At 40.0% G+C, this 25581-nt stretch overlaps 1 protein-coding gene across 8 annotated transcripts in view; it reads right to left on the reverse strand.

The window, feature by feature from the left end:
• ITCH (itchy E3 ubiquitin protein ligase) overlaps positions 1-25581 on the reverse strand; it is a 125066-nt gene that overhangs the window by 86244 nt on the left and 13241 nt on the right. For 4 of the 8 annotated variants that reach the window (XM_036245846.1, XM_036245839.1, XM_036245838.1 and 1 more), the window contains exon 3: positions 21211-21336. The exons of 3 other annotated variants lie outside the window; for them this stretch is intronic. The gene's annotated coding sequence lies outside the window, so the exon portion shown is untranslated. Of the gene's footprint in view, positions 1-15886; positions 15911-21210; positions 21337-25581 lie in introns of those variants that run through there. One more of the 8 variants, XM_036245841.1, reaches the window with a different exon arrangement.

Consider the following 25581-nt stretch of genomic DNA (forward strand, 5'->3'; position numbering starts at 1 on the left):
TTGAGTATTTAAAGACATCCCAAACTTTAACCCCTCCCAAAATGAACTCCTCATTTTCCCTATAAATTATCTCAGTTGATGGGAATTCCATCCTTTCAGATGCTCAGGCTAAAAACCTTGGAATCATCCTTGACTCCTTTAATATTTCCCTTCCAACCTACAAGCAAATTCTGTTGTCTCTATTTGCAAAATATATCCTGAATGCAACCATTTCCCATTACCTCTACCACCAATCTGTTCAGAGCCGGCTCTGACAGCCATCTTTTCCCTAGATTATACCTCTCTACTAGATTACTATAATAACCTAACAGGTCTCCCTGCTTCTACCCTTGTATAGCCTCAGTACCTACTCCCATCACAATCAGGATGACTCTTTTAAAATAATGAAAACCCAAAAAAGGCTTTCCTTTTTACTGACAGTAAAACCCTAATTCTATACAATGACCTAAAAGACCTAATGTGATGTGTGCTTCCCAACTTTCTGATCTTATTTAGTTCTATTCTCCCCTATTTAGGCATCTACTTCCTTGTTATTCTAGTATGCTCTAGCCCTAGGGACTTTTATTCTATTTGATCTCTTGGTAATTTTACAGTTTGTTCCACTTATCCTTGTCATTTTCTTCTTTTATACAATATATCACCTTCTGACATACTAAACAATTCACTTGGTAGTTTATGGATTTTGAGCCTCTAGGCTAAATTATAAACTCCATGTGAGCAAGGATTTTGTGTTGTTCACTGATGAAACCCAGAAGCCCAAAACAGTGCCTGACACATAGCAAATACTTAAATTTACCTGTTCAATTAAATGAACAAAGAAATAGTTACTGAATTATACTAAATGAAAAACTGTAACATATCTTCTACAGTCACTAAACAGGGAAAAGTTCATCTCCATGTAAAAACAACATGATTCAGCCATGGCTGGTTTGACTCAGCAGTTAGAGCGTTGGCCCATGGACCAGAGTCGGGGTTTGATTTTGGTCAAGGGCACATACCTCGGTTGTGTGGGAGGCAACTAATTGACATGTTTTTCTTACATCAATGTTTCTCCCCCCTCCCCCATCTGAAGATAAATGGGAAAATATCCTCAGGTGAGGATTTAAAAACAAAAACAAAACAACAGCATGGTTCATGGTTATAAGAATAGGAATCTTGGGCTTGATTCCTAGCTCAGCACTAACTACATGGTACTATTTGAGTTATATAACCTCTCTAGGTCCCAGTTTCCTGTCGGAAAAACAGGAATAATACCTCTACCTCATGTAGGTTTTGTAAAGATTAAATGATTATGTATTGGGGGGGGGGGCCTCTATAAATGTTTCTTATTTATCATTAATAGTGTTTGAATTAAACTGATTATGATTTTGCCCTGGCAGGTTTGGCTCAGTGGTTAGTGTGTCAGCCTACACACCGAAGGGTCTCAGGTGCAATTCCCAGTCAAGGGAACATACCTGGGTTGCAGGTTCTATCCCTGGCCCCGTTGGGGTCACGTGGGAGGCAACTAATAAATCTGTCTCACATCCATGTTTCTCTCTCTCCCTCCCTCCCTTTCTATCTAAAAAAAAAAAAAAAAATCAACAGAAAAATAACCTGAGGTGAGGAAGGATTAACAACAACAAAAAAAGATTTTAAAATAAAAATTTGTTCTCAGGCTTTTGGGTACTGGGTAAAAATATCAGAAATATTTTCAGTAGGCCAAGGTAAAGATTAAAGTAAAACAAAATTTACTTAGCACTTATTTGTCAGGTACTATGAAAGAAGTATACAAATATAAAAAGGCAAACAAAATATCTTTAAACTGTAAACACTGCCTTGAGCTTTTATACAAAATTACACTTCCATTAAAAAATTTAAATACAAAACAATTCTGTCTTCTCAAATCTACCAAAATGAAATGGAACAATAATTTCTACTGAGATAAACTCTATAAAATACAATGTTTTATTCCTTGACTTACATATGAAAACACTGGAAGCTCAAGTTGTGGCCTTACTATAGTGACTAAGCTCATTCCCTTGGCCCGATACATGTAGTTTTTCCTTCAACTTCTTTGTTTATTTAAATTGTACCATTTCGGCCCTGGCTGGTTTGGCTCAGCAGTTAGAGCATTGGCCTGTGGTCCAGAGAGACCTGGGTTCAGTTCCCACTAAGGGCATGTACCTTGGTTGCAGTTTGTCCCTGGCCCTGGTTGGGTCGTGCAGGTGGCAGCCAGTTGATGTCTCCCTTTCACATCGATGTTGCTCTCTCTCTCTTTTTCTCTCTCCCTCCTGCTCTATCTGAATAAAAAATGAAAAAAATGTCCTCGGGTGAGGATTAAAAAAAAAAAAAAATCGTATCATTTCATATATTTTATAACCTACAGTTTACTAAAGGAACCCTTTTATTGTATTTTCAGGATTTTTAAATTGATTCTGAGAGACAGAATTGTAAGAGAGAGGGAGAGAGAGAGAAACATGGATGGACTGCCTCCTGCATACCCCCTATCGAGAATCAATACTGAAACCAAGGCATGTGCCCTAACAGGGAATCCATCAGTAACCTTTTGGTGCACTGGAAGATACCCAACCAGCTGAGCCACACCGGCCAGGGTGAGCCCTTTTATTTTAAATAGAGAAGGAGCTCTGGCTGGTGTGGCTCAGCGGTTACAGCATTAGCCTGCAGACCAAAGAGTTGTGGGTTTAATTCCGATCAAGGGCACGTACCTCAGCTGCAGTTTGGTCCCTTGCCCTGGTCAGGGTCGTGTGGGAGGCAACTAGTTAACGTGTCTCTGTCATGTCAATGTTTCTCTCTCTCTCTTCCCCTCCCTCCCTTCCACTCTATCTGAAGACAAAGGGAAAAAAATATGCTCAGGTGAGGATTAAAAAAAAAAAAAATAGGGAAGTTGTACACCATAAATAAAGTCATTAGTTGTCACCCAGAATATAAAAAATGAGATGTTAACAGAAAAGCTTTAACAATACATTGCACAGGATATTTTTCTGATTCAAAGTCCTTGTTATAGAAGGAGCCCTCAAAGACATCATTACCACATATTCTGTATAGTTATTACCTCTCTTCAATACCCAAAAGACTCTTTGCCATGCACAGAACTACAGCATCAAGACAAGTAAATTAAGAGGCAGTAACAAAAGTCCAATATCTGAGTGCTGATTTTATGCATGATAAAGCACTAACTGCTTATCTCTATCAACAGTTTACTGCTAGGAAACAAAAAACAAAAAACAGTATAGTGTAGGTTATTTATTCTAAATTACCATTAATTCAAAGTTGCAAAGAAAATTTAAAATTTCTACAGAAATAAAACACATTTTAGAAACAAATTAACTTTACATAGAAAGATTAATGACTGTAAACATTTTAAGGAACAGTGATTCTCTCCAGATAATTACAGAGAATCACTGAGAGAGAATTGTGAGACGCTCTACAAAAACATGCTGGTAATTTTAATAATTTATATGCTTATATACTTGTTTTACATAATCAAAATTCATTAAATATTTGAAATTCTTGAAAAGAATTAAAATTACTGTTTTTATAACAGTAAAAAAGAAAACTACAGAAACAACCTAAATATCAATTGGCAACCAGTTAAATAAATTACATATTCATACCATAGGAGAGAGTACCATGTAGCCATTAAAATAAACAACTTATTAATGACTAAGGAAAAACAACATCCCTCCAACTTCCAGTCAAGATGGCAGTGTAGGTAAACATGGTACTTGCCTCCTCCTACAACCACATCAAAATTACAACGAACTACAGAACAACCATCCTTCAGAACTGCCTAAAACTGAGCTGAATGGAAGTCCTACAACTACAAAATTGAAGAAGTCACATCAAGACTGGTAGGAGGGGCAGTCTTACACTCACACCCACATGTGGCAGATAAAATTCAGGAAGGAAAACTTGGCTGTGAAGGTCCTCCCTGAGAAGCAAGAGGTCCGTCCCTATCCCACATCAGGTCCCCCAGCTCAGGGTTCCAGTGCCAGGAAGAGAAGTGCGCATAACTTCTAACTGAAAAAAAGGCGGGAATTGAGGCTGAGGGGAGCTAAGGCTGCCAGAGTCCCAGGCAGCTCCTCTTAAAGGTCCGGCGCACAGACTTACTAGTACTTGGTGCTTCTGGGCTCCAGGGCAGGGGAGGCAGCTTGAAAAGCACCAGAGACATACCAGGAAGAACTGAGTTGTTTGGCATCAGAGTGAGAGCTAGAGAGGCAGGTTTCTCTTGGACAGACTTCTGGTGGATGCCACTGTTCCTCTCCTGAGCCCTTCCCCTACAGGGCCAGCAGTGGGACTCCATACTGGGACTCCAGTACCTGGTTCACACTGTTTGCTCCGCCCTGGTGATTCCCCGAGGCCCTGCCTCACCCAACTTTCAGCCCACCCAAGCTGTTTTCATTGGATTTACCATAGAAATGGCCTGTCTTGGCTCATGCTTCAGATTTCCCTAAAGTCTCTCACACATTTTCCTAAAGTCTCTCAAACAAGCAGCATCTGGCCTCAACAAGCCCCATACCTCTGGTTAAGTGACCCCAGGCCCAGAACTAGGAGCAGGCAGCCTTGGTTCATAGCTAGCTTGGCCTCCCCTGGGCACCTTCAAGCCCAACACAAGAAGCAGCCATCTGGTCCTGGCTGGTTTGGCTCAGCAGTTAGAGTGTTGGCCTGAAGATCAGAGAGTCCTGAGTACGCTAAGGGCACGTACCTCTGTTGCAGTTTGTCCCCAGACCCGGTTGGGGTCATGTGGTGGCAACCACTCAATGTGCTTCTCTCACAGTGATGTTTCTCTCTCTCTCTCTCATTCTATCTGAAGATAAATACGTGAGGATAAAAAAATAAATAAAAATAAAAAAAAGAAGCAACCATCTGCAGATCACTTTGTAGAACACAGGCAGTGGTTGGCCTCTCGGGAGGCCCCAGAGCCAGCACACCCAGTGGACAGCTTCAGACCATGTCAAAGCACCACCATCCAACCACCTTCACAAGTGACACTCTCAAGGGGTAGACTCAGTGAGATCAGAGCCCTGCTGGAAAAAAAAAAAAGGTCTCATAGATACAGAGAACTTTTGTTTCTTGCCAGATGGGTGGGGGTTGGGAGGATGGGTGAAATAGATGAAGGAATTAAGAAGTACAAATTGGTTGTTAGACTGATGAATCTCAAAGGGAAGGGGGGTGGGAGGGTGGGATGAGATATACCAAAAAACTTCTTTGCATATATGCATAATCAATGGACACCAACAATAGTGTGGGGAAGGAAGGAGGGGGGTCAATGGAGAAAAAAAGGGGGGACAACTGTAACAATAAAGATGAGTTAAAAAAATAACAAGAAATTTCTAGGGTTTTAGGAGCTCTGTGTCAAGAATGGGATTGAAGACCAGATATACTATATTTCTTATTATAAATCACAATATTACACAGTGCCTTTTGTAGATCAGGAAATTTAATTTTTATAAACTTATTAATTTTGTCTTTCATGAATTATGCTTTCATATTATATCTTAAAACTCATTGGCATCTCGCCCGGCTGGTGTGGCTCAGTGGTTAAGCATCGAACCATGAACCAAAAGGTTGTCAGTTTGATTCCCGGTCAGGACACATGCCCAGGTTGTTGGCCCAGTTCCCAGTGTGGGGGCATGCAGGAGGCAGCCAGTCGATGTTCTCTCTCATCGATGTTTCTATCTCTCTCTCTCTCTCCCTTCCTCTCTCTAAAAATCAATAAAGAAAAAAAACAAAAAAACTCATTGCCATCTAGTCAATGAATGGTGCTGGGACAACTGGATATCCACATGTAAAAGAATGAAGTTGGACCCTTACCTCAAACCACAAACAAAATCTAAAAATGAATCAGCCCTGGCCCAGTGGCTCAGTTGGTTATAGCGTCGTCCTCACCCGAGCATATTTCTTCCATTGATTTTTAGAGAGAGTGGAAGAGAGGGAGAGAGGGGGAGTGAGAGAGAAACATCAACATAAGAGAGACTCAAGTGGCTGCCTCCCACTGGTGCCCTGACCGGGATGGGGATTGAACCTGCAACCCAACTACATGACCTTGACTGGAAATCAAACCTGTGATCTGTTGGTACAAAACTTTGCCTCTTAACTCTGATTGACCATCAGGCACCATACAAGAAAGAAATGAAAGCTAAGTCACAATTTTATTTATTTTTATTTATTTATTTTTGCATTTATCTCTAGATAAAGCAGGAGGGAGAGAGGGAGAAAGAGAGAGGAAAAAAAAATCGATGTGAAAGAGACACATCAAGTGGCTGCCACCCACACGACCCCAGCCAGGGTTGGGGACAAACTGCAACTGAGGCACGTACACTTGGTGGACACCGAACCCGGGACTCTCTGGTCCGCAGTCCGACACTCTAACCGCTGAGCCAAACTGGCCAGAGTCTAAGTCACAATTTTAAAATGCCAGGTGAAGCACAGGAGTACCCCAACACAAGCCAATCTTCAAACACTGGGAGAGTTTAGGGGTTATTCTTTTAGTTCTAGAAGTTTAGGAACATCTGTCAAATCACTAGCTGACTACTAACCTAACAGAACACAGACTTCAGTGGCCACATATGATTAAGAATACAGACTACACAAAATTATTCGGAAAAGTCATCAAGTAAGCAAACAACAACCACAAGGAGCAACAAGAAACCATGACATGGCAAAAGAATCTGAATTCCAGAGTTGCCACCTGCCAAATGTTCACTTTTCATACTAGCAAACTGAATTCAACAGCATGTTAAAAGGATTAATATGCCCTGGTCGGTGTAGCTCAGTTGGTTGGAACCTCATTCTGTACACTGAAAGGTTGTGAGTTTGGTTCCCAGCCAGGACACATTCCCAAGTTACATGTCTGAGACCCAGTCAAGGTGCATATGGGAGGCAACAGATCCATGTTTCTCTCTCTCTCTCTCTCTCTCTCTCTGTAAAATTTTAAAAATGTGGCTTAATACACCATGACCAAGTAGGATTAATTGCTGGGATGCAAGGATGGTGTAACTGAAGAACTAACTCAAACTTGTCCTGTCCTGTTTCTTTCTTTTTTTAATCCTCACCCAAGGACACCTTTGCATTTATCTTCAGACAGCAGGAGGGAGAGGGGGGCGGAAGAGAGAGAGGGAAACATTGATGTGAGGGAGACACATCGAGTGGCTCCCACCCACACGACCCCAACCGGGGCTGGGGACAAACTACAATCAAGGTATGTGCCCTTAACAGGAACCAAACCCGGGTCTCTCTGGACCACAGGCTGATGTTCTAACTGCTGAGCCAAACTGGCCAGGGTGGTCCTGTCCTGTTTCTAACAAGAAACTGAGTTGCTTTTCAGAGACAACAGACCAAACCTGCACATCATGCACTTGAAGCATGCACAGGAGAGAACTTTGACCTCTAGCTGCACCTAGAACCAAAGTCTGCCCCCTCCCCCCAAAGAACCAATGGAGGAGGACACATGAATGGAACTTGAACACTGGAACTCTTTCAGAAGCAAAGGGTCCAATGTCCAGGAAGATCTAGTACTGAAGCCCCTTAGCGTATTTTCCATAAATGGCCAAGTCCCAAAGCTGTCCAATCAAAACCTGCCCTGCTAGCTCTTCTGCATATCTCCCTAACCCCTTAAACTTCAGCCCAAACCCTGGATCTGAAGACAGATTTAAGCCTTGCCTCCTGTCCCTTTGCATATGACTTACCAGTAAAAGCTTTCTTTCTCGCCCTGGCCAGGGTTTGGCTCAGCGGTTAGAGCGTCGGCATGCGGTCCAGAGAGACCCGGGTTCGGTTCCCACTAAAGGCACGTATCTCGGTTGCAGTTTGTCCCCGGCCCTGGGTGGGTCACGCGGGTGGCAGCCACTTGATGTGTACCTTTCACGTCGATGTTTCTCTCTCTCTCTCTTTCTCTTCCTCTCTCTCCCTCCCATTCTATCGGAACAAAAAATGGGAAGAAAAAAAAAGCCTTCTTTCTCAAAAGCCAGTGTCATAGTATAGGTGCCTATGCATGCACATTGGACAAGCAGGCCCTTGCTTGGTAACGATAGGTTAATACATGAAAATTTATGTTTTATACCACATCTAAAAGATTAAGAATAAAAATCACATGATCATCACAATGGATGAGAAAAAAAATTGACAAAATTCAACACTCTTTCATGATACAAACTGTCCCACTAGGAATAGAAGGAAATTACCTCAATAAAATAAAGGCTGTATGTGAATAACCCACAACTAACATCACATTCAATGAAAAGTTGAAAGCTTTCCTTCTAATACCAGGAACCTGCCCACTCTCACCACTTCTATTCAACATAGTACTGGAAGTCGCAGCCTGCTATCAAGCAAGAAAAAGATATAAAAGGCATCTAAATCGGTAAGGAAAAAGTAAAAATATCTCTGCTCTCAGATGATATGACTTTATATACAGAAAACACTAAAGACTCCACACAAAAAGTCAAAAGCTAATTTAAAATTCTCGGCAAACTGACCTGAGCTAGTGTGGCTCAGTTGGTTGTGTATCATCCCATGCACCAAGAGGTGGCCAGTTCAATTCCCAGTCAGGGCACATGCCCAGGTTGCGGTCTCAATCCCTTGTATGAGGCATGTGGGAGAGCAGCCAATCCATGTTTCTCTCTCATTGATGTTTCTCTCTCTCTCTTCCCTCCACTCTCTCTCCTGCTCTATCTGAAGATAAATGCAAAAGTGTCCTCGGGTGAGGATTAAAAAAAAAATTTTTTTAAGATCCTTAATCACAAAAGAAAATATATACATTCAACTAATGTTCAACAAGGGTGCCAAGAATACACACTTGGGAAAGATAATTTTTTCAACAGATGGTGATGGGAAAACTGGATATCCACATGGAAAAGAATGAAATTGCACCTTTACCTTATACCATACACAAAAATCAACTCAAAATGAATTAAAGATGTCTGGCTGGTGTGGCTCAGCGGTTGAACGTTGACCCTCATACCAAGAGGTTGCTGGTTCAATTCCCAGTGAGGACACGTGCCCAGGTTGTGGGCCTGATCCCCAGTAAGGGGCATGCAGAAAGCGGCCAATCGATGTTCTCTCTCATCTGATGTTTCTATCTCTCTCTCCCTCTCACTTCCTCTCTCTAAAATCAATAAAGGAAAAAAAATTTTAAATGGATTAAAGACATGAAATTATAAAACTCCTAGAAGAAAATATAGGAGAAAACTTCATGACATTGGTCTTGGCAATGATTTCTTGATTTTTACACCAAAATTACAAGCAACAAAAACAAAAATAGACAGTAGGGCATACGTGAAAATAAAAAACTTCTCCTCTGCAAAGGAAACAATACAGTGAAAAGACAACCCTATGGAAAGGGAAAAAATATGTGCAAACCATATAGCAAATAAGAAATTATATCCAGCCCTGGCTGGTTTGGCTCAGCGGTTAGAGCATCAGCATGCGGTCCGGAGAGACCCGGGTTCGGTTCCCGCTAAGAGAATGTACCTCGGTTGCAGTTTGTCCCCGGCCCTGGTTGGTCGTGCAGGTGGCAGCCACTCGATGTGTCCCTTTCACTTCGATGTTTCTCTCTCTCTCTCTCTCTCTCTCTTCCTCTTTCTCCCTCCCATTCTATCTGTACAAAAAATGGAAAAATGTCCTCGGGTGAGGATTAAAAAAAAAAAAAAGAAGTTATATCCAAAATACACAAAGATCAAATACCTAAATTAAGATGTGAAACAACAAATTACATAGCAGAAAATATAGGTACTAAATTTATGGACCTTACTTTTGGAGAAAATTTTATGAATTTGATCCCAAAGGCAAGGGAAGTAAAGGAAAAAATAAATGAATGGAACTATATAAAATTAAAAAGCTTCATGAATACTGCTGAACTGCATAAGTATTCAAAGACATTAGGGAAATGTAAATCAGAACTACAATGAGATGCAACCTCACACCTTACCAAGTATTTTGATCCCTAAATCCCCTACGCTACACCAGAACACTCGTATGATTTTTCTTCTAGAGGTGGTAAAACAGAGCATCTCTGAAATGGGAGATATCAGGTCTAGCTGAAGACTACAGAACAATATCAAAAACGGGAGAATTAAAGGAACATATGCAAACTGAATGACAAACTCCCCATCACCTTTTCCCACTTGGCTCCCAGCCCACTACAGCCAAAACTTAACCAACAAGACAGTAGACAAGTTTTCTTATCAAGTCCATCAAATAACCCTTGAGTGAGGTTCTCAGTTAGCAAGTCCTCTTCTTCCTACATGCACAATCAGAGCTCCTAGTTTGATTTTTAGTCTATCCTTAAATATTAAAGTATTTGCTTAAAATTAAATATGAAAGCTTCTAACATGAAAAGTAATATGAAAGAAAACTTTTTATATTAATATCCTCAAAGAAATGAAAAGACACTTTCATGAAACAAAAACAAAAAGTCATAACAAAAGAACATTTAGAAAAAAAAAAGGAATATAAAAACTCTCCCCACCATGAACAACCTATAATATGGAGACAGGCTACATCAACTTGGTCAGCTCTTGAGTAGTATGAAACTGCAACCTCTGTAGGTAGATATTAGTTTGTCAGAGTACTTGGGAAAGGGATCAACTAATACCTGCTGTTGCCAGGCTGACAAAATAACTTGGTTGTCAGAACTATGATATAATCTTAAATAACTTTGCAGCTTTAAACTACTTTTTGGTCCTTGTGAGGACTGGCTAGTCACATGTCCTGTTTTTCCTATGAGACCTGACTGCGCAGCTCAGTTTCCCATTCTTTATTTTCATAAATATCTTTATATTTAAACTCCCTTTACCTAAGAAACCTTGCAGTTTGGGAGAAGCAAATTAATATAACTTCCAAATATATTATGGGTAGATTCTCAATTACTTATATGGTCAGTTTGTAAAGAGCCGAAAAGTAAATATTTTAAACACTGTGGGCCATATGATCACTCTATCACAAGTACTCAACTGTTATTGCAGTGTGACAGCAGCCACAGACAACACATAAAATGAATAAATTGGACTGTGTTCCAATAAAACTTTACTTACAAAAACAGGCAGAGGACCCGGGGAGAGGGAGGTAAGAGAGGATACATGGTGATGAAAAGAGACTTAACTTTGGGTGATAAACACTCAATACAATATACATATGATGTATTATATAATTGTATACCTAAAACCTATATAATTTTATTAACCAATGTCACCCCAATAAATTCAATAAAATTTTTTAAAAGATCAAAAGTCACAAAATACAAAATAACCCTGGCTGGTGCGGCTCAGTCAGTTGGGTGTTGTCCTGTGTACCAGGAGGTTGCCAGTTCGATTCCCGGTCAAGGGCACATGCCCAGGTTTCAGGCTTGATCCCCAGTAAGGGACGTGCAGGAGGCAGCTGATCAATGTTGCACTCTTACACTGATGTTTCTCTCTCTTTGTCTACCCCTAAAAAACCAATAAATTATTCTTTAAAAATAAATAAATAAATAAAAAGTATCTAGGAGACAGGGAAAAAAAGGCAGAGGGCCAGATTCCTCCCATGGGCTAACCCTGCTCTCAAAAATCAAAGTGAAAAAACTAGGTACTATTATTTGGTAAGACCCTATACACATTACCATCACAGATAAAAACTGTGAAGAAGCGAATACAGAAAAGGCAAAATTCCTCAAGACGTTAAAATAAAGCAGTTGGATATGGGTAGAAAATACTGTACTTAACTTTTTTATAGCCTCCTCTTTTTTTATTTTATTTTTCCTTTATTGATTTTAGAGAGGAAGTGAGAGGGAAAGATAGGTAGAAACATCGATGAGAGAGAACATTGATTGGCTGCCTCCTGCATGCCACCCACTGGGGATTGGGCCTACAACCTGGGCATGTGTCCTGACCGGGAATCGAACCGGTGACCTCTTGGTGCATGGGTTGACACTCAACCACTGAGCCACACCAGCTGGACTATAGCCTCCTCTTTATCTCTACTACTACTCCCTTCACTTGGCTCTCCTGGCACTATGGTACTAATTTAAACATTTCTCCTTGCCTTAACCTAATCTGTCCACACAGTGTTGTGAAAAGGATTATTTCAGATGAATTCCCTACACTTCTGATAATCTTCCATGATCCTAGCTTGCCTACTGTCTTATCTCACCTTCCACTCTCCCATACATACCTCATGCTCCACCACACAGAATTATTCATAGTACCCCAACATGCTATCTACTTATTATTCTGTGGTTTACTTATTCTGTTCCTTCTGTTCAAAATTTACCCTTCTTCCCTAAATTCCCATTCATCTGGTCTTCTCTTATCCTTCAACATTCTGCTCAAGCATCTATCTAATAACTTTCCCTAAAATTCATAGCAGAAATAATGAATTTCTTCTTCTCATCAATCCTTTAGCATATATCCAGGAGATAAAGAGATATTACAACATAGTCATTAAGTGTGCAGGCTCTGGAATCAAATCGATCTAGATAGATCTCAGCACTGTTAATGTGTAAACTTGAACAAAATACTGAATCTCTGAGCCATACTTTATCCATAAAACAAGAATAATTTCATTGTAGTTTCTTTTCTTTTTTGACTGTTTAATGCTCACCAGAGGATATATTTTCCATCAGTTTTTAGAGAGAGTGGAAGGGAGGGAGGGAGAGGGAGGGAGAAACCTCCATGTGAGAGAGACACACCCATTGGTTGCCTCTTGCATGCACCTCAATTGGGGCCAGGAATGGAACATGCAACCTTTCGGTACTTGGGCCAACACTCTAACCACTGAATTTTACTTTTTTATCCTCACCCGAGGACATTTTTGCATTTATCTTCAGATAGAGTGGGAGGGAGAGAGGAAGGGAGAGAGAAAGAAACATCAATGTGTCTCGTATCGACTGGTTGCCACCCACACAACCCCAACCAGGGCCAGGGACAAACTGCAATTGAGATATGTGCCCTTAGCGAGAACCAAACCTGGGTCTCTTCGGTCTGTGGGCTGATGCTCTAACCGCTGAGCCACACCAGCCAGGGCCAGATTCATTTTAAAGAATGAGATAATACCTATAAAGTGCTACCAACAATCTTCAACCTATTAAAGTTTCAATAGCAGTCTTTATCAGTTTGCAAATCTGTTTCTTCTTTCAAACTGTTTCCCCTCTTTACATCGATAGAGCCTAACCCGGTGTCTGAAGCATATTAATAGTAAGTCCTCAATATATGTCAAACCAATCAATAAGTAAATGTAAAAAATTATACTCAAGGTAAATTTTTCTCTAACACCTCAGAAAAACTTGAATTTAGGATATCTTTCTTACCGAGACATTAAAAATCTTAAAATATCTATTACACCCTGGTCAATTTGGCTCAGCGGTTAGAGTGTCAGCCTGCGGTCCAGAGAGACCCGGGTTCAGTTTCCGCTAAGGGCACGTGTCTCGGTTGCAGTTTGTCCCTGGCCCTGGTTGGGTTGTGCGGGAGGCAGCCACTTGATGTGTCCCTTTCACGTCAATGCCTCTCTCTTTCTCTCTCTTTTCCTCTCTCTTCCTCCCACTCTATCTGAATAAAAAAATGGAAAAATATCCTCGGGTGAAGATAAAATATATATATATATATCTATTACAATCCTAAATACTCACCACTATCCAACATTTCTCCAAGTGGGAGTACTAGTAATTTACACAAAAGAACTCTATTTGTGAATAAGTGACTTTACTGAGGGTATTTTTTTTTTGTCCCTTAGGTGTATGACAATATAAAAGCAACCAATGAGTACACACTACACAAAGTTTCCCATCATAATAGTAAACACCACAGATTTACAAAGATAAGAAGGCTCTGCCACCTGGAATTTAAAATTTGAGGGAAAGCCATAATATAAATAATTACAGAAAACTAAAACCATGTTCCGTATATGTACAAGTAATATGAGCAAGGAAATACAGTTTGTAGTAATTAATTTTGACTTTGTGGGCAAGAGGAATTCAGACAAGTGCTACAAAAGGAAAGCATTGTGGGTGAAAAAGATAAAAAAACAATTCTATGTATAATACATCATCTGCACATTGTGTGTTCACATCTCCGTCTGTCACCATTTACACCCCCCCCCCTTTATCCTCTTCTTCCTCCTATGCTTATGCACTTTTCTCTCTGGTAATCACCCTACTGTTGTCCCATCTAGCCCCCGCAAGGTCCCTTCCCTCTTACAGCTGCCAGTTTGTTCTCTGTATCTTTGAGTCAGTTTCTATTTTGTTTGTTTATTTTGTTCTTTAGATCCTACATATTAAGTGAAATCATATGGTACTTGTCTTTCTCTGACTGGCTTACTTCACTCAACATAATCTCCAGGTCTAGCCAGGCTGTGGCAAAGGTAAGATTTCCTTCTTTCCTAAGGCCAAGAAGTATCCACTGTGTAAATGCATCAAAACTTTTAAATCCACATATCTACTGAAAATGGGGCAGGGGGGGGTATTGCTCAATGGGTATTGAGTTTCAGTTTTGTAAAATGAAAAGAGTTCTGGGGGGTGAATGGTGGTAATGATTGTACAACAATATGAATGTACTTAATAGCACTGAACCATATTCTTAAAAAATGGTTACGATAGCCCTGGCTGGTTTGGCTCACTGGTTAGTCGGCCCATGGACCAGAGAGTCAAGGATTTGATTCCACTCAAGGGCATGTACCTCAGTTGCGATCCCCAGCCTTGGCTGGGGTCGTGCGAGAGGCAATGTGTCTCTCTCACATTAATGTTTCTTTCTCTCTCTCTCTCTCTCTCTCTTTCTCTCTCTCTCCCCCTCCTCCCTCTCTCCCACTCTATCTGAAAATCAATGCAAAAATTTCCTCAGGTGAGGATTAAAAAAAAATGGTTACGATAATAAATTTAATGTTATGTGCATTGTACCACAAGTTGTTTTAAAGGCTCTCTTGGTTTACCTGCTCTCAGGGAAGCAGGCTGCCAATTTGCAAGGAGACTCTAACAGCCCTATAAATAAAGTCTGTGTGGCAAGGAACTGAGGTCTCCCACCAACAGTCAGCACCAAGCTGCCAGCCCATGAATTACCCATTTTAGAGGCTGATCCTTCAGCCCTAGTCAAGACTTCACATGATTATAGCCTCAGCCAACATACTGACTATAACCTAACGAGACACAGGCTCAGAACCATTCAGCAAAGCCAATTCTGAATTTCTAATCCATAGAAACCAATATAAAATTTTAAATATTTGCTGTTTTAAGTGGCTAAATTTTGGGATAATTTATTATGCACTAATTGATAACTAGTATAATATTAAAATCACTGGGTGAAATGTTACTGCTGGACAATAGATTATTTATGTCTCAAAGTAGCACCCCATACTTTACTGACTAATACAAAGGGAAAATATACCTTTATAATGGAGACATCTGACAGTACCATGCTACCCAAGCAAAAAAAAAAAAAAACAACCCACCACCATTAGCATAGCAATGCTGCAATTACTATGCCTCCCAATATAATAAAAAAATATATATATATATCACGTAGATTAGTATTCTTGCCCAAAAATGTTTAACACGAATCTAATAATGAAATAATTATATTCAAAATACACAAACTATACATGTCAACTGGCCTGGACTCTTCAAAAAATATTTTTACTTAACTCAAAAACTAAAAAGGCAAGAGGATTGTTCTAGATCAATACACTAAAGAGATATAACAACAAAATGTGTGAACCTTGACTAGATCCTAGATCTGGGGACAAAACCATAAATGACTTTTGGGGACAACTGGAGAAATCTAAACAAGTATTAGTGATAATATAGAATTACGGTTAATTTTCTCAAAAGTGGTAATACATACTATTGTGGTTATATAGAAAAATAAACCTTTTTTGGGAGAAATATTGCAAAAGTGTCTGGGGATGAAATATGATGGCAGAAACTTACTTTCTCATGGTTCAGCAAAATTAAAAGTATATCTATCTAAAGAAAGGAAATATGGCAAGATGTTATTCACTGGTCAATCTAGGCACAATGTTTACAGGTATTCACTATACTACTTTTTCAACTTTTCTGTAGATTTGATTTCTTTGAGATAGCATGACACTTTTACTATAATCGTTAAAACAAGAACATACTGACTGTATATATAATGAATACCCTATCACAATGAGATATGATGACACTTCTATTAGAATGGGTAAAACATGAAAATAAAGACAATACCAAGGGCGGCAAGGAAACAAAACATCCTCTATATATTGCTGGTTGAAATGCAAAATGGTACAGCCAAGAATTTTGCCCAATTCTTATAAAGTTTAACACATTTACCATATGACCCAATGATCCCATTCCTGGGTCTTTACCATAGAAAAAATGTTCTCAATCAGAAGTTATTTTGTCCTCTGAAACTTTTTTTTTATAACAGGGGAAGGGGTATTTGTTACTGTTATCAAGTGGGTAGAATCCAGGGATCCTACTAATCATCTTATAATGCACAGAACAGCCCTCCACAACAAAAAATTATCCAGCCCAACATGTCATAGTGCAAAGATTGAAAAACCCTGCCTAGAGAAATAAAAACACTGTGTCCACTTAGGAAGAGATAAACCAAAGGAACTTATATGCACATTTGCATAGCCAACAGACACAGACAATAGTTTGGGGAAAACAAGTGAGTGGGATCAGGGAGAAGGAGGTCAATGGCAGAAAAAAGAGGGGACATCTGTAACACTTTCAACAATAAAGATTAAAAAAACACTATATCCACAAAAAATCTGTACAGGAATGTTTATAGTAGCTCTATTAATAATCGCCAAAAATGCAAAACAACCCAATGTCCCTCAACAAGTAAACCACTAAACTGTGGTACATTCATAAAAATGGAATACTACCCAGCAATAAAAAGAAAAAACTACTGCCCTGGCTGATGTGGTTCAATTGGTTGAGCATCGTCCCATGCACTGAAAGGTCACTGGTTCCATTCCCAGGCAGGGCACATGTCCAGGTTTCAGGTTCAATCCCTGGTCGGGGTGCATACAAGGCAACCAATCAATGTTTCTCTCACATCAATCTTTCTCTTTCTCTCCCCCTCTCCCTTTCTCCCTCTCTAAAAATCAATAAAAACATATTAAAAAGAAAAAACTACTGATACATGCAACAATTTAAATGAATTTCAAAAGTATCATACTGACTGAAACCCAGTCTCAAAAGGTTATGTATGTATTTTCCATTTATCTGACAGTTTCCAAAAGGAAGAACAAATCTGTAGCTGCCAAGGGTTAAGAGTACACGGTGAGTTATGTCTACAAAAATGCAATACAAGGGAGGCTTTTAGTGTGATGGAATTGTTCTGTATCCTGGTTGTGGTATTAGTTAAAAAGCCAATTTTATTGTGTGATAACTTTTAAAGTAACATTTAAGCCCTGGTCGGTTTGGCTCAGCAGTTAGAGCATTGGCCCATGAACCAATGGGTTGCAAGTTCAATTCCAGTCAATGGCACGTACCTCAGTTGCAGTTCATCCCCAGTCCTGATTGCGGTCATGCAGGAGGCAACCTGTCAATATGTCCCTTTCATGTCAATGTCTCTCTTTCTCTCTTCCTGTCTCCCTCCCATTCTATCTGAACAAAAATTGAAAAATATCCTCGGGTGAGGATTTAAAAAAATAAAGTAACATTTAAAACATTTTTTAAAAGGCTATAAGCCTATGTATGTAGTATGGGTTGAATAGTGTTTCCCATAACATTCATATCTACCTGGAACCTCTGAATGTGACCTTATTTGGCCTTAAAGTCTTTGCAGATATAATCAAGTTTGGATGAAGTCATGCTGCATTAGGGTAACCCCTAATTCAGTGATTAGTATCCTTATAAGAAGAACATTTGAACACAGAGACATGCACAGAGTAAAGATGATGTGACGACATATAGAGGACACCATGTGAAGATGGAGGCAGAGACTGGAAAGATATCTACAGAAGCCAAGGAATGCCCAAGATGATAGGTAACCATCAGAAACTAATATAGAGTCATGAAACAGATTCTTCCTCTGAGAGTTTCCAACCCTGCGGACACCTTATAAGACCTGCTGACACCTGCAAATACCCTATAGAGGCCAAATAAGGACACCTAACTTTGGCCATTTTGACTCATAAACTACGAGAGAATAAAGTTGTTTGAAACTATCTAAGTTGTGGTAATTTGTTACAGCAGTCCTAGAAAACTAATATACCCTATGATCCTATGTATGACATTCTGGAAAAGGCCAAATCACTGGGTTAAGAAAACACATCGCTGCTTCCTAGGAGAAGGGATTGGAGAGAGATGAATGACTAGAAAGACACACTCAAAGACCTGTATCCCTGAAAAGGATGCATTTTATTATGTATAAGTTGTATCTCAATAAACTTGATAACAACAAAAAAAGAGTATTCCCAATGCAAATGATCAAAAAACAAAATGCTGTTAATCTAGTTTCTACAACAAAAAGAAAAATGACTTTTAGTTTTCCTATCTTGGGGAGATCACTGCAGTACCTATTTCTACCACCTCCCCTCTACTTCCATACCTCATTGTTAGATTAACCTTTCTTTCCTAATGTCACTTCATTTTATAATCTATCCTTCTACCTCCTCTACCCTCCTCTTAACACTCAATTTAAAAAATTTTTTTTTCTTTACTGATTTTAGAGAGAGAAAGGGAGAAGGAACAAGATAGAAACATCAATGAGAGAGAACATCAACTGGACACCTCCTGCATGCCCCCCTCTGAAGATCAGGCCCACAACCTGGGCATGTGTCCTGACCGGGAATAGAACCGGCGACCTCCTGGTGCATGAGTCAACGCTCAACCCCTGAACCACACCAGCCGGGCTAACACTCTTATTTTTAAAGCTATTTCAACTTTGCCTCCATCTATAGCTTTAAAATTTGTAACAGAGATGAAAGCTTCTGCATAAATTTCGTATGGAAAACAACTGGCTTTTAAAGTGATTATTAGCTCTGGCCCTGGCCGGTTTGGCTCAGCGGTTAGAGCGTTGGCCTGTGGTCCAGAGAGACTTGGGTTCGGTTCCCGCTAAGGGCATGTACCTCGACTGCAGATTGTCCCCAGCCCTGGTTGGGTTGTGCGGGTGACAACCACTTGATGTGTCCCTTTCATGTTGATGTTTCTCTCTCTCTCTCTCCCTCCCACTCTGTCTGAACAAAATATGGAAAAAATATCCTCAGGTGAGGATAAATAAATAAATAAATAAATAAAGTGATTATTAGCTCTGGCCCATATGGTTCAGTGGTCAGAGCATTGGCCCAAGCACCAAAGGGTCTCAGGTTCAGTTCCTGGTCCAGAGCACACACCTAGGTTGCAGGTTCGATCCCCAGCTCTGTCAGGGAGCATGGAAGAGTTAACCAATTAGTGTGTTCCACACTGATGTTTCTTTCTCTTTCTTTCTCTCTCTCTCTTTCTTTCTCTCTCTCTCTTTCTTTCTCTCTCTCTCTCTCTCTCTCTCTCCCCCTCCCTCCCTCCCTTCCCCTCCCCCAACTTCCACTCACTCTAAAAATCAATGGAAAAAACATCCTCAGGTGAGGATTATCAAAAAATGAAAACAAACATAAAACAGTGATTTTAGAAAAAGTTTTCACAATCAAGTACAGTGCTGTGGTTTACAAGGTAACTCCACCTAGTAAACCATTGGGACTTCAACAAATGAAAGTATCAGTTTGAATCTAAGATCTAACATAACGTTAAAATAATCTATTAACTATTAGCCTGTTTGGTTACAAAGAAACTTAAAATAGGGTCAATTCTTGCCCAGCCAGTGTGGCTCAGTGGTTGAGAGTCAACCCATGCACCAAGAGGTCGCTGGTTTGACTCCTGGTCAGGGCACATGCTTAGGTTGTAGGCCAAATCCCCAGTGCAGGGGATGCAGTAGGCAGCCAATCAATGTTCTCTCTCATTGACATTTCCATCTCTCTTTCCCTCTCACTTCTTCTCTTTAAAATCAACAAAGAAAAAAAAAATTTTTTTAATAGGGTCAATTCTTAATTTTATATCATTTACTTTGAGTAATATTGACTATCATTCTATAAAAGTGTGACAGAATGTCTAATATAGAAAAAGGTATTAAAACATTGCCAGAGGTAAAAACTAATCTTAACATCTTCCTGAAAAGCAGTGGAAAGAAAAATGTGAAAATAGATAGACACAGTTCATCAGGTTATTTCAGTAACATCTTGTCCTATAAGCAATAAACTTGCAAACACATTTCTGGCGTTATTTTAAAATATATATCCTATTTATAAATAATTAAATAGAATATTATAAAATTTACCTGGTATATTTTCAGAAATAACAGATCTAACAGTTATTTTTATAGGCCACATCTATTTTGACCTAGAAAACCTTTCTATAATTTAAAATAGGCCCATATTTTCTTAAAAGCCACAAAAGACATTTTAGGAAACGTACAAAACTAATGAGGAGAAAAATTGCTTATTAAAGCAGAAAGTACAGAGTTCAAAGAGCTCAAGTACACAATGGTATTCAAAGAACTAAAACCTACTGAAATCAAACCCTCAAACAGCCTTATTAAAAATATAGAAGCATAAATGTTAACTGTAAATACTGAGTAGTCTCCCTTGAGTAGGGCCCCTCAGCCATGTTCCCAAACCACTACTCAAGTGAGAGAGTCATGTATCACAGATGTTTTTAAAATTCTGTCTTCGTTCACCAGCCACTACTGTGAAGAATGAATTCCAGGTTCAATCCAGTTAGAAGCGGAACCGTGGAGTTGGTAATGGTTCTTGTGTATGCAACCAGTAGCCACCAGTTCACAGAGGGTTAAAAACTTGATTCTGTACCCTAGGGCCACAGTAAGAGGATGACTAGAAGATCCCATTCTCCATTAATGATAGCAAAGGAGCTGCCCTTGGTGTATGGGGTTGCTGAAGGTATTGTCATAGGCAACAAGAGTGCTAGGTTTGGGGTAAAAGATAAATACTCATTGCCATAACTTAATTTCTCAACAAAAGAAGAGAGAATGGAATCCTCCCATGCACCGAGGTCGAAGGTTCAATTTCCAGTCAGGGCCCAGGTTTCGATCCTCAGTGGGAGTATTGTGTGGGGGGGGGGGGGTGCAAGAGGCAGATGATCAATGTTTCTCTTTCTCCCTCTCTTCCTCTCTCTGAAATCAATATTTTTAATAAAGAAGAAGAGGGAATTAACTCAAACCCACTCATGATGGAGAAAAATTGCTTTCCTATTTACTGCAAAGTTACCTTAACAGGGAGGTAGGATGTGGACCATCCTCTTTCCCCCACAACAGTGACACCTTTGGCTCTGAAGATCACATGTCATTGAAAGCTCCTTTCCCATTTTCCAACCAAACGTTATCAGCATGGAGTCTAAAGAATATGCATAAAAAGATGATTATCTTATTCAAAAAGAAAAACAGGAAGGTACAACTTTTAAAGTTCAATACTATGAAAACAAAGTTTAAGGACTGACACTAGCACTGAACTTTTAGCATTCATTTGCTGGTTTGAACTCTGTACCCAGAATTCCAGAAGTCAATTTTTTCCCTGTTCACCCAAATGGCTTTCTGACAAACATTTTAATATTAACTACTATTATAAGTTGCTTGCTAGCGTCCACTATTTACGGCTAGAGTTTAAAGTATCTGACACGACACAATACATATAACTACTACTGTGCTACTATAAATATTGCTCTTCTGCAAATAATGCTTCTGTAATAATACAATCTAATTATACATAAAGCTGAATTTCTTAGTTCCCAAAGAACTTGTTTCTGACCATCTCTCAATACCCATGAATTCTCAAAATATAAGACCCTGGTGGCCACCATCCCCAACCTTCCAAAAAACCTTTCTCATATCATTTCTAAACAATTAAAAACTAATGCCCACTGCCCTGGTCAGCGTTGCTCAGTGGTTAGAGCATCAGCCCAAGCACTGAAGGGTCAAGGGCATGTAACTGGGTTGCAGGTTCGATCCCCAGCCCAGTCAGGGCGCATGCAGGAGGCAACCAACTGATGTGTCTCTCACATCAATGTTTCTCTCTTTCTCCACCCTCCATCCCTTCTATTCTTCTAAAATTCAATGGAAGAAAACAATAAAAGAACGAATGCCCTGGCAGGTATGGCTCAGATGATTGAGTGTTGACCTATACACCAAAAGGCTGCAGTCTGATTCCCAGTCAGGGCATATGCCCGGGTTGCAGGCTCTATGTGGGCATGCAAGAGGCAGTCAATAGATGTTTCTCTCTCACATCTATGTTTCTCTCTCTCTCTAAAAATTAATACAAACATATTTAAAAGAAAATATATAAATATTAATAAGTTACTGAATAACGTGTGTATACATTTTAGAAAAAACTTCATGGCCCTGGTTGGTTTGGCTCAGAGGTTAAAGCATCGGCCTGCGATCCAGAGAGACCCGGGTTCACTTTCCACTAAGGGCGTGTACCTCAGTTGCAGTTTGTCCCCGGCCCTGGTTGGACGTGCAGGTGGCAACCACTTGATGTGTCCCTTTCACGTCGATGTTTCTCTCTCTCTCTCTCTCCCTCCCTCCCACTGTCCAAACAAAAAATGGAAAAATGTCCTCGGGTGAGGATAAAAAAAAAAAAAATTCATGCATTTTTATTAAAAAGAGTAAAAAAAACCACTGTTTTAACACAGAATGTTTTTGTTTTTTTTTTTAAATCAGAGAGAAAATCATTTACACCAAGAGCCCTAAATATGGGGGGTAGGAAAGGTAGGACAAATTATCACTTACCCATGAGGAAACAAATAGGATTATAAAAGCAGAGCCGCCCTGGCCGTGGCCGGTTTGGCTCAGCGGTTAGAGTGTTGGCCTGCGGTCCAGAGAGACCTGGGTTCGGTTCCTGCTAAGGGTGCGTACCTCGGTTGCAGTTTGTCCCCGGCCCTGGCTGGCTGTGCGGGTGGCAGTCACTCGATGTGTCCATTTCACGTCGATGTTTCTCTCTCTCTCTCTCTCTCTCTCTCTCTCTCTCCCCCTCTCCCTCTCCCTCCCACTCTATCTGAACAAAAAATGGAAAAATTTCCTAGGGTGAGGATAAAAAAATAAATAAATAAAAAATAAAAGCAGAGCCAATTCTACACTCCAAGAAAAGAAAATTGGGTCTGCAGACTTTCACCTTACTATTTATTCTATTCCAAGACTACCTCTTCTACTTTTGACTGAATCTGAAAAGGAACTGAATAAAAATATTACTCCAAATAAGGCAAAATACCACATACATCTTTATATATATATATATTTTTTTTTTTATTTTTTTTTTCTTTGTTCATTTTTAGAGGGAGAGGGAGAGAGAGATAGAAACATCGATGAGAGCTCTGGCCGGTTTGGCTCAACGGTTAGAGCGTCAGCCCACGGACCAGAGAGTCCCGGATTCCATTCCCAATAAGGACACATACCTAGGTTGCAGTTTGTCCCTGGCCCAGGTTGGGGTTGTATGGGTGGCAACCAGTCGATGCGTTTCACTTCGATGTTTCTCTCTCTCTTCTTCCCTCTCTCCCTCCCTCTCTACCTGAAGAAAAATGAAGAAAAAAAAGTCCTCGGGTGAGGATTAAAAAGAAAAGAAACATTGATGAGAGAGAACACTGAATGGCCTCCTCTTGCATGTCCCCAGTGGGGACAGAACCTGAGAATGTGCCCTGACCGGGAATCAAACTGGCAATCTCTTAGTGCATGGGTCAACGCTCAACCACTGAGCAACACTGCCAAGCAAATCAAATTTCTTTCTTTTTTTTTTTTTATCCTCACCCAAAGACATTTTTGCATTTCAGATAGAGCAGGAAGGAGAGAGGGAGGAAGAGAAAGAGAGAGAGAGAAACATCGATGTGAGAAAGACACATTGACTGGTTGCCACTCACACAACCCCTACCGGAGCAGGGACAAACTGCAACGGAGGTAAGTGCCCTTAGCAGAAACCGAACCTGGGTCTCTCTGGACTGCAGGCCGATGCTCTAAACACTGAGCAAAACCGGCCTGGGCTCAAATTTCTTTTAATAGCCCTGGCCAGTTTGGCAGTTAGAGTTTTGGCCCCTGTATCCTGGGTTGCAGGTTCAGGGGATCCCCTGCTCGGGGCCAGGGCATGTGCAGGAGGCAACCAATCTGTGTGTCTCTCTCTCACATCAATGTTTGTTTTTCCCTCCCTCCCTCCCCTCTTCCCTTCCTTCCTTTCTCTGCCTCTCTCTTTCTTTCTTTTGTTCCTTCTTTCTTTCTCTTTCTTCTCTCTCTCTCTCTCTCTACACCCCCACCCCCTACCCATCCCTTCCACTCCCATCTAAAAATTAAGGGAAAAATATCCTCAGATGAAGGTTAACAAAAAAAAATTATTTTAATAAGATCCCATATTTTCCTACTCTAAAGTAACATTTAAATGACAGAGGGACAATTCTTTGCCTAACAGCTTAATCCTTTATAAATATTTACCCCACCAAGTAAATGGTTAAAAGAGAAGAATAGAGAAATCCAAAACTAAAGAAAAATGTAATGAAGGTCCTTGCCCCAACCAACCTTCACCTTTAACTTATCATCAAACATTTACTGAGGGACTATATATTGGAGGGAAAAGGTCTAGCAACTTTGTCAACAATAGGAAAGGAGGAATAGCAGTAGACCAACAACAGAAAAGATATGGGCAGCAGCCTGGAAAATTATTAAGATACCAAAAAACAAACAAAACAATTAAATTTCTCCAAAGATAGGCAAATGGTAAAAGAACATAAAAAGATGCTCAATGGAAAACAAAAATGCAAAACAAAACCACAATGAGATCCCACTTCACACATTAGAATGACTATTAACAAAACAAACAATTAATTTAAACAAACAATTTATTCAAAAAATGGCCCAAAGTGGAAATAACCGAAATGTCCACCAGTAGATGAATGGATAAACAAAATGTGGTATACACATAAAATGGAATGTTATTCAGCCTTAAAAAGAAATAAAATTCTGACACATGCTACAAAAATGTTAGATACAAAGGAAAAATATTGTATAGTTCCACTTACAAGAGGTATCTAGAATAATCTATCTATAGGGACAAAAAGTAGCACAGTGGTTACCAGGGGCTGGAGGAAGGGGTACTGAGTTATTGTTTAATGGTAACAGTTTCAGTTTGGGATGATAAAAAGTTGAGAAGATACAAAGTGGTAAACAACAATGTGAATATACTTAATTTCACTGAACCAAAAACACTTTTAAAAAATGGTTAAAATGGTAAATTTTATGTACATATATTTTACCACAATATGAAAAAAAAAACAAAAAAATAATCAGGACATGCCCTGGACAGTTTGCCTCAGGGGTTTGAGCGTTGGCCCCTGGACCAAAGAGTCATGGGATCAATTCTGGTCAAGGGCACATATCCAGTTGTGGTTGGATACCTGGCCCTGGGCAGGGTCGTGTGCAGGAGGCAACTAATCAATGTGTCACACATCAATGTTTCTCTCTCTCTCTCTGTCTCCTTCCCTCCCTCCTACTCACTCTATATGAAAATCAATAGAAAAATATTCTCGGGCCCTGGCCAGTTTGGCTCAGCGGTTAGAGTGTCGGCCTGTGGTCTGGAGAGACCCGGGTTCGGTTCCCGCTAAGGGCA

This window comes from Molossus molossus, unplaced genomic scaffold (assembly GCF_014108415.1).
Source record: "Molossus molossus isolate mMolMol1 unplaced genomic scaffold, mMolMol1.p scaffold_m16_p_6, whole genome shotgun sequence".
In the NCBI taxonomy this organism is placed as follows: Eukaryota; Metazoa; Chordata; class Mammalia; order Chiroptera; family Molossidae; genus Molossus; species Molossus molossus.